Source organism: Scyliorhinus torazame, chromosome 4 (assembly GCF_047496885.1).
Source record: "Scyliorhinus torazame isolate Kashiwa2021f chromosome 4, sScyTor2.1, whole genome shotgun sequence".
Classification (NCBI taxonomy): Eukaryota; Metazoa; Chordata; class Chondrichthyes; order Carcharhiniformes; family Scyliorhinidae; genus Scyliorhinus; species Scyliorhinus torazame.
In genome coordinates, this window is record NC_092710.1 from 302,444,868 (window position 1) to 302,452,367 (window position 7,500).

The following is a 7,500-nucleotide window of genomic DNA, read 5'->3' on the forward strand; positions in this document are numbered from 1 at the left end:
CGGGCCTTTGCAACGCAGCACGGTTGTGTGCCTTGGCGTGCTGCACTTTGATGGGCACGCCAGCTGGCCCGTGTGGCCGCAAGCCAGTGTGTCGGCAGGACGTTCTCTCTCCTAGCCTGAAGGCGCCGCATGAATGCAAGTTGTGGCATTGGGGCTGGTGTGGAAAGCGAAGGAAGAGAGAGCTGGCTTGCATTGCCTGCCTGACCCTTGTGCTGGCTGTGCTGAGAGAAGTGCGCAGCGTTGCAATGTGGAAAGGCAGCAGCGTGCAGGCGGCAGGCTGGTGTGAGGTGGGCGGGGCTTGCAGTTTTCCTTGGGGAGGTGGAGAAGAAAAAAGAGAGCTAGGTGGGGACGGCATGAAGGGGAGCGAGTATCAGGCATATAGGCTAGAATTAGCAGGAGAAGGAGAGAAAGAGGAGGAGAAGTAGAAGTAGAAAAAGAGAGAGAAAAAATTGAAAACAACCGGAAAGAAGAAGTGGCGAGGGTGCTAGGGTGGCCAGCTTGAATAGGCGAGAAGACGGTGCTGCAGATGCCTACGGCCATACTAGTCTGAAAACGCCCGATCTCGTCTGATCTCGGAAGCTAAGCAGACTCAGGCCTGGTTAGTACTTGGATGGGAGACCGCCTGGGAATACCAGGTGCAGTAGGCTTTTGCGGCCAGCAGTGACTGCTCACGCCAAGCACTCTCCACACCAGAGGCAGGCCAACCTTTTGCTGCTCTCTGCGTCCTCGCCATTCCTCCCAACACTTGCCTGCGGGCTCAACTCAGGCAGGCGGCTTGGTCGGGCCATTCAGCTGCTGCAGCTTTGCCGGGCCTTTGCAACGCAGCACGGTTGTGTGCCTTGGCGTGCTGCACTTTGATGGGCACGCCAGCTGGCCCGTGTGGCCGCAAGCCAGTGTGTCGGCAGGACGTTCTCTCTCCTAGCCTGAAGGCGCCGCATGAATGCAAGTTGTGGCATTGGGGCTGGTGTGGAAAGCGAAGGAAGAGAGAGCTGGCTTGCATTGCCTGCCTGACCCTTGTGCTGGCTGTGCTGAGAGAAGTGCGCAGCGTTGCAATGTGGAAAGGCAGCAGCGTGCAGGCGGCAGGCTGGTGTGAGATGGGCGGGGCTTGCAGTTTTCCTTGGGGAGGTGGAGAAGAAAAAAGAGAGCTAGGTGGGGACGGCATGAAGGGGAGCGCGTATCAGGCATATAGGCTAGAATTAGCAGGTGAAGGAGAGAAAGAGGAGGAGAAGTAGAAGTAGAAGTAGAAAAAGAGAGAGAAAAAATTGAAAACAACCGGAAAGAAGAAGTGGCGAGGGTGCTAGCGTGGCCAGCTTGAATAGGTGAGAAGACGGTGCGGCAGATGCCTATGGCCATACTAGTCTGAAAAGGCCTGATCTCGTCTGATCTCGGAAGCTAAGCAGACTCAGGCCTGGTTAGTACTTGGATGGGAGACCGCCTGGGAATACCAGGTGCAGTAGGCTTTTGCGGCCAGCAGAGACTGCTCACGCCAAGCACTCTCCACACCAGAGGCAGGCCAACCTTTTGCTGCTCTCTGCGTCCTCGCCATTCCTCCCAACACTTGCCTGCGGGCTCAACTCAGGCAGGCGGCTTGGTCGGGCCATTCAGCTGCTGCAGCTTTGCCGGGCCTTTGCAACGCAGCACGGTTGTGTGCCTTGGCGTGCTGCACTTTGATGGGCACGCCAGCTGGCCCGTGTGGCCGCAAGCCAGTGTGTCGGCAGGACGTTCTCTCTCCTAGCCTGAAGGCGCCGCATGAATGCAAGTTGTGGCATTGGGGCTGGTGTGGAAAGCGAAGGAAGAGAGAGCTGGCTTGCATTGCCTGCCTGACCCTTGTGCTGGCTGTGCTGAGAGAAGTGCGCAGCGTTGCAATGTGGAAAGGCAGCAGCGTGCAGGCGGCAGGCTGGTGTGAGGTGGGTGGGGCTTGCAGTTTTCCTTGGGGAGGTGGAGAAGAAAAAAGAGAGCTAGGTGGGGACGGCATGAAGGGGAGCGAGTATCAGGCATATAGGCTAGAATTAGCAGGAGAAGGAGAGAAAGAGGAGGAGAAGTAGAAGTAGAAGTAGAAAAAGAGAGAGAAAAAATTGAAAACAACCGGAAAGAAGAAGTGGCGAGGGTGCTAGGGTGGCCAACTTGAATAGGCGAGAAGACGGTGCTGCAGATGCCTACGGCCATACTTGTCTGAAAACGCCTGATCTCGTCTGATCTCGGAAACTAAGCAGACTCAGCCCTGGTTAGTACTTGGATGGGAGACCGCCTGGGAATACCAGGTGCAGTTAGCTTTTGCGGCCAGCAGAGACTGCTCACGCCAAGCACTCTCCACACCAGAGGCAGGCCAACCTTTTGCTGCTCTCTGCGTCCTCGCCATTCCTCCCAACACTTGCCTGCGGGCTCAACTCAGGCAGGCGGCTTGGTCGGGCCATTCAGCTGCTGCAGCTTTGCCGGGCCTTTGCAACGCAGCACGGTTGGGTGCCTTGGCGTGCTGCACTTTGATGGGCCCGCCAGCTGGCCCGTGTGGCCGCAAGCCAGTGTGTCGGCAGGACGTTCTCCTAGCCTGAAGGCGCCGCATGAATGCAAGTTGTGGCATTGGGGCTGGTGTGGAAAGCGAAGGAAGAGAGAGCTGGCTTGCATTGCCTGCCTGACCCTTGTGCTGGCTGTGCTGAGAGAAGTGCGCAGCGTTGCAATGTGGAAAGGCAGCAGCGTGCAGGCGGCAGGCTGGTGTGAGGTGGGCGGGGCTTGCAGTTTTCCTTGGGGAGGTGGAGAAGAAAAAAGAGAGCTAGGTGGGGACGGCATGAAGGGGAGCGAGTATCAGGCATATAGGCTAGAATTAGCAGGAGAAGGAGAGAAAGAGGAGGAGAAGTAGAAGTAGAAGTAGAAAAAGAGAGAGAAAAAATTGAAAACAACCGGAAAGAAGAAGTGGCGAGGGTGCTAGGGTGGCCAGCTTGAATAGGCGAGAAGACGGTGCTGCAGATGCCTACGGCCATACTAGTGTGAAAACGCCCGATCTCGTCTGATCTCGGAAGCTAAGCAGACTCAGGCCTGGTTAGTACTTGGATGGGAGACCGCCTGGGAATACCAGGTGCAGTAGGCTTTTGCGGCCAGCAGTGACTGCTCACGCCAAGCACTCTCCACACCAGAGGCAGGCCAACCTTTTGCTGCTCTCTGCGTCCTCGCCATTCCTCCCAACACTTGCCTGCGGGCTCAACTCAGGCAGGCGGCTTGGTCGGGCCATTCAGCTGCTGCAGCTTTGCCGGGCCTTTGCAACGCAGCACGGTTGTGTGCCTTGGCGTGCTGCACTTTGATGGGCCCGCCAGCTGGCCCGTGTGGCCGCAAGCCAGTGTGTCGGCAGGACGTTCTCCTAGCCTGAAGGCGCCGCATGAATGCAAGTTGTGGCATTGGGGCTGGTGTGGAAAGCGAAGGAAGAGAGAGCTGGCTTGCATTGCCTGCCTGACCCTTGTGCTGGCTGTGCTGAGAGAAGTGCGCAGCGTTGCAATGTGGAAAGGCAGCAGCGTGCAGGCGGCAGGCTGGTGTGAGGTGGGCGGGGCTTGCAGTTTTCCTTGGGGGAGGTGGAGAAGAAAAACAGAGAGCTAGGTGGGGACGGCATGAAGGGGAGCGTGTATCAGGCATATAGGCTAGAATTAGCAGGAGAAGGAGAGAAAGAGGAGGAGAAGTAGAAGTAGAAGTAGAAAAAGAGAGAGAAAAAATTGAAAACAACCGGAAAGAAGAAGTGGCGAGGGTGCTAGGGTGGCCAGCTTGAATAGGCGAGAAGACGGTGCTGCAGATGCCTACGGCCATACTAGTGTGAAAACGCCCGATCTCGTCTGATCTCGGAAGCTAAGCAGACTCAGGCCTGGTTAGTACTTGGATGGGAGACCGCCTGGGAATACCAGGTGCAGTAGGCTTTTGCGGCCAGCAGAGACTGCTCACGCCAAGCACTCTCCACACCAGAGGCAGGCCAACCTTTTGCTGCTCTCTGCGTCCTCGCCATTCCTCCCAACACTTGCCTGCGGGCTCAACTCAGGCAGGCGGCTTGGTCGGGCCATTCAGCTGCTGCAGCTTTGCCGGGCCTTTGCAACGCAGCACAGTTGGGTGCCTTGGCGTGCTGCACTTTGATGGGCACGCCAGCTGGCCCGTGTGGCCGCAAGCCAGTGTGTCGGCAGGACGTTCTCTCTCCTAGCCTGAAGGCGCCGCATGAATGCAAGTTGTGGCATTGGGGCTGGTGTGGAAAGCGAAGGAAGAGAGAGCTGGCTTGCATTGCCTGCCTGACCCTTGTGCTGGCTGTGCTGAGAGAAGTGCGCAGCGTTGCAATGTGGAAAGGCAGCAGCGTGCAGGCGGCAGGCTGGTGTGAGGTGGGCGGGGCTTGCAGTTTTCCTTGGGGAGGTGGAGAAGAAAAAAGAGAGCTAGGTGGGGACGGCATGAAGGGGAGCGAGTATCAGGCATATAGGCTAGAATTAGCAGGAGAAGGAGAGAAAGAGGAGGAGAAGTAGAAGTAGAAAAAGAGAGAGAAAAAATTGAAAACAACCGGAAAGAAGAAGTGGCGAGGGTGCTAGGGTGGCCAGCTTGAATAGGCGAGAAGACGGTGCTGCAGATGCCTACGGCCATACTAGTCTGAAAACGCCCGATCTCGTCTGATCTCGGAAGCTAAGCAGACTCAGGCCTGGTTAGTACTTGGATGGGAGACCGCCTGGGAATACCAGGTGCAGTAGGCTTTTGCGGCCAGCAGTGACTGCTCACGCCAAGCACTCTCCACACCAGAGGCAGGCCAACCTTTTGCTGCTCTCTGCGTCCTCGCCATTCCTCCCAACACTTGCCTGCGGGCTCAACTCAGGCAGGCGGCTTGGTCGGGCCATTCAGCTGCTGCAGCTTTGCCGGGCCTTTGCAACGCAGCACGGTTGTGTGCCTTGGCGTGCTGCACTTTGATGGGCACGCCAGCTGGCCCGTGTGGCCGCAAGCCAGTGTGTCGGCAGGACGTTCTCTCTCCTAGCCTGAAGGCGCCGCATGAATGCAAGTTGTGGCATTGGGGCTGGTGTGGAAAGCGAAGGAAGAGAGAGCTGGCTTGCATTGCCTGCCTGACCCTTGTGCTGGCTGTGCTGAGAGAAGTGCGCAGCGTTGCAATGTGGAAAGGCAGCAGCGTGCAGGCGGCAGGCTGGTGTGAGATGGGCGGGGCTTGCAGTTTTCCTTGGGGAGGTGGAGAAGAAAAAAGAGAGCTAGGTGGGGACGGCATGAAGGGGAGCGCGTATCAGGCATATAGGCTAGAATTAGCAGGTGAAGGAGAGAAAGAGGAGGAGAAGTAGAAGTAGAAGTAGAAAAAGAGAGAGAAAAAATTGAAAACAACCGGAAAGAAGAAGTGGCGAGGGTGCTAGCGTGGCCAGCTTGAATAGGTGAGAAGACGGTGCGGCAGATGCCTATGGCCATACTAGTCTGAAAAGGCCTGATCTCGTCTGATCTCGGAAGCTAAGCAGACTCAGGCCTGGTTAGTACTTGGATGGGAGACCGCCTGGGAATACCAGGTGCAGTAGGCTTTTGCGGCCAGCAGAGACTGCTCACGCCAAGCACTCTCCACACCAGAGGCAGGCCAACCTTTTGCTGCTCTCTGCGTCCTCGCCATTCCTCCCAACACTTGCCTGCGGGCTCAACTCAGGCAGGCGGCTTGGTCGGGCCATTCAGCTGCTGCAGCTTTGCCGGGCCTTTGCAACGCAGCACGGTTGTGTGCCTTGGCGTGCTGCACTTTGATGGGCACGCCAGCTGGCCCGTGTGGCCGCAAGCCAGTGTGTCGGCAGGACGTTCTCTCTCCTAGCCTGAAGGCGCCGCATGAATGCAAGTTGTGGCATTGGGGCTGGTGTGGAAAGCGAAGGAAGAGAGAGCTGGCTTGCATTGCCTGCCTGACCCTTGTGCTGGCTGTGCTGAGAGAAGTGCGCAGCGTTGCAATGTGGAAAGGCAGCAGCGTGCAGGCGGCAGGCTGGTGTGAGGTGGGTGGGGCTTGCAGTTTTCCTTGGGGAGGTGGAGAAGAAAAAAGAGAGCTAGGTGGGGACGGCATGAAGGGGAGCGAGTATCAGGCATATAGGCTAGAATTAGCAGGAGAAGGAGAGAAAGAGGAGGAGAAGTAGAAGTAGAAAAAGAGAGAGAAAAAATTGAAAACAACCGGAAAGAAGAAGTGGCGAGGGTGCTAGGGTGGCCAGCTTGAATAGGCGAGAAGACGGTGCTGCAGATGCCTACGGCCATACTAGTCTGAAAACGCCCGATCTCGTCTGATCTCGGAAGCTAAGCAGACTCAGGCCTGGTTAGTACTTGGATGGGAGACCGCCTGGGAATACCAGGTGCAGTAGGCTTTTGCGGCCAGCAGTGACTGCTCACGCCAAGCACTCTCCACACCAGAGGCAGGCCAACCTTTTGCTGCTCTCTGCGTCCTCGCCATTCCTCCCAACACTTGCCTGCGGGCTCAACTCAGGCAGGCGGCTTGGTCGGGCCATTCAGCTGCTGCAGCTTTGCCGGGCCTTTGCAACGCAGCACGGTTGGTTGCCTTGGCGTGCTGCACTTTGATGGGCCCGCCAGCTGGCCCGTGTGGCCGCAAGCCAGTGTGTCGGCAGGACGTTCTCCTAGCCTGAAGGCGCCGCATGAATGCAAGTTGTGGCATTGGGGCTGGTGTGGAAAGCGAAGGAAGAGAGAGCTGGCTTGCATTGCCTGCCTGACCCTTGTGCTGGCTGTGCTGAGAGAAGTGCGCAGCGTTGCAATGTGGAAAGGCAGCAGCGTGCAGGCGGCAGGCTGGTGTGAGGTGGGCGGGGCTTGCAGTTTTCCTTGGGGGAGGTGGAGAAGAAAAACAGAGAGCTAGGTGGGGACGGCATGAAGGGGAGCGTGTATCAGGCATATAGGCTAGAATTAGCAGGAGAAGGAGAGAAAGAGGAGGAGAAGTAGAAGTAGAAGTAGAAAAAGAGAGAGAAAAAATTGAAAACAACCGGAAAGAAGAAGTGGCGAGGGTGTTAGCGTGGCCGGCTTGAATAGGCAAGAAGACGGTGTTGCAGATGCCTACGGCCATACTAGTCTGAAAACGCCCGATCTCGTCCGATCTCGGAAGCTAAGCAGACTCAGGCCTGGTTAGTACTTGGATGGGAGACCGCCTGGGAATACCAGGTGCAGTAGGCTTTTGCGGCCAGCAGAGACTGCTCACGCCAAGCACTCTCCACACCAGAGGCAGGCCAACCTTTTGCTGCTCTCTGCGTCCTCGCCATTCCTCCCAACACTTGCCTGCGGGCTCAACTCAGGCAGGCGGCTTGGTCGGGCCATTCAGCTGCTGCAGCTTTGCCGGGCCTTTGCAACGCAGCACGGTTGGGTGCCTTGGCGTGCTGTACTTTGATGGGCACGCCAGCTGGCCCGTGTGGCCGCAAGCCAGTGTGTCGGCAGGACGTTCTGTCTCCTAGCCTGAAGGCGCCGCATGAATGCAAGTTGTGGCATTGGGGCTGGTGTGGAAAGCGAAGGAAGAGAGAGCTGGCTTGCATTGCCTGCCTGACCCTT

At 57.3% G+C, this 7,500-nt stretch overlaps 8 non-coding genes and 1 pseudogene across 8 annotated transcripts; all 9 read left to right on the top strand.

The window, feature by feature from the left end:
- Nucleotides 1-528: 528 nt before the first annotated feature.
- LOC140412973 (5S ribosomal RNA) lies at nucleotides 529-647 on the top strand. Its single transcript, XR_011942157.1, has one exon. It is a non-coding gene; the product is annotated as a 5S ribosomal RNA (ribosomal RNA).
- Nucleotides 648-1,341: 694 nt separating this feature from the next.
- LOC140415276 (5S ribosomal RNA) lies at nucleotides 1,342-1,460 on the top strand. Its single transcript, XR_011944389.1, has one exon. It is a non-coding gene; the product is annotated as a 5S ribosomal RNA (ribosomal RNA).
- A 694-nt stretch (nucleotides 1,461-2,154) lies between these two features.
- On the top strand, nucleotides 2,155-2,273 carry LOC140415594 (5S ribosomal RNA; annotated as a pseudogene).
- A 690-nt stretch (nucleotides 2,274-2,963) lies between these two features.
- Nucleotides 2,964-3,082, top strand: LOC140414126 (5S ribosomal RNA). The gene has a single exon (XR_011943273.1). It is a non-coding gene; the product is annotated as a 5S ribosomal RNA (ribosomal RNA).
- Nucleotides 3,083-3,774: 692 nt separating this feature from the next.
- LOC140414127 (5S ribosomal RNA) lies at nucleotides 3,775-3,893 on the top strand. The gene has a single exon (XR_011943274.1). It is a non-coding gene; the product is annotated as a 5S ribosomal RNA (ribosomal RNA).
- A 688-nt stretch (nucleotides 3,894-4,581) lies between these two features.
- LOC140412984 (5S ribosomal RNA) lies at nucleotides 4,582-4,700 on the top strand. Its single transcript, XR_011942168.1, has one exon. It is a non-coding gene; the product is annotated as a 5S ribosomal RNA (ribosomal RNA).
- A 694-nt stretch (nucleotides 4,701-5,394) lies between these two features.
- On the top strand, nucleotides 5,395-5,513 carry LOC140415277 (5S ribosomal RNA). Its single transcript, XR_011944390.1, has one exon. It is a non-coding gene; the product is annotated as a 5S ribosomal RNA (ribosomal RNA).
- A 688-nt stretch (nucleotides 5,514-6,201) lies between these two features.
- Nucleotides 6,202-6,320, top strand: LOC140412995 (5S ribosomal RNA). Its single transcript, XR_011942179.1, has one exon. It is a non-coding gene; the product is annotated as a 5S ribosomal RNA (ribosomal RNA).
- Nucleotides 6,321-7,012: 692 nt separating this feature from the next.
- On the top strand, nucleotides 7,013-7,131 carry LOC140411928 (5S ribosomal RNA). Its single transcript, XR_011941137.1, has one exon. It is a non-coding gene; the product is annotated as a 5S ribosomal RNA (ribosomal RNA).
- Nucleotides 7,132-7,500: the final 369 nt, after the last annotated feature.